Source organism: Gavialis gangeticus, unplaced genomic scaffold (assembly GCF_001723915.1).
Source record: "Gavialis gangeticus isolate Ggan-Ray unplaced genomic scaffold, GavGan_comp1, whole genome shotgun sequence".
NCBI lineage: Eukaryota > Metazoa > Chordata > Crocodylia > Gavialidae > Gavialis > Gavialis gangeticus.
In genome coordinates, this window is record NW_017728982.1 from 237,003 (window position 1) to 237,422 (window position 420).

The window sequence follows — 420 nt, forward strand, 5'->3', positions numbered from 1 at the left end:
CTCCTCATCCGGGCCGGGCCGGGCCGGCGCGTTTTGGTGCGGACCCCCCCGCCCCGGTCTAAACTAATCCGGTGCATTTTAGTCCAGACCCCCCAGCCCGGTGCGGGGCATCCGAGTGCGGACCCCCAGCCCGGCCCGCTCCGGTCTAAAGTAATCCGGTGCATTTTAGTCCAGACGCTCCAGCCCGGTCCGGGGCATCCGAGTGCGGACCCGCAGCCCGGCCCGCTCCGGTCTAAATAAGTCCGGTGCATTTTAGTTTACACCCCCCAGGCCGGTCCGCTGCAGTCCAGACGAGTCCGGTGCATTTTAGTGCAGACCCCCCGTCCCGGGCGGGCGCGGGTGTCCGGCAGCTAGGTGTCAGGCCAGGCTCGCGGGCGGCGCGCGGGGCGGAGCGGCAGCGGGACGGGGCGGCGCCGGCAG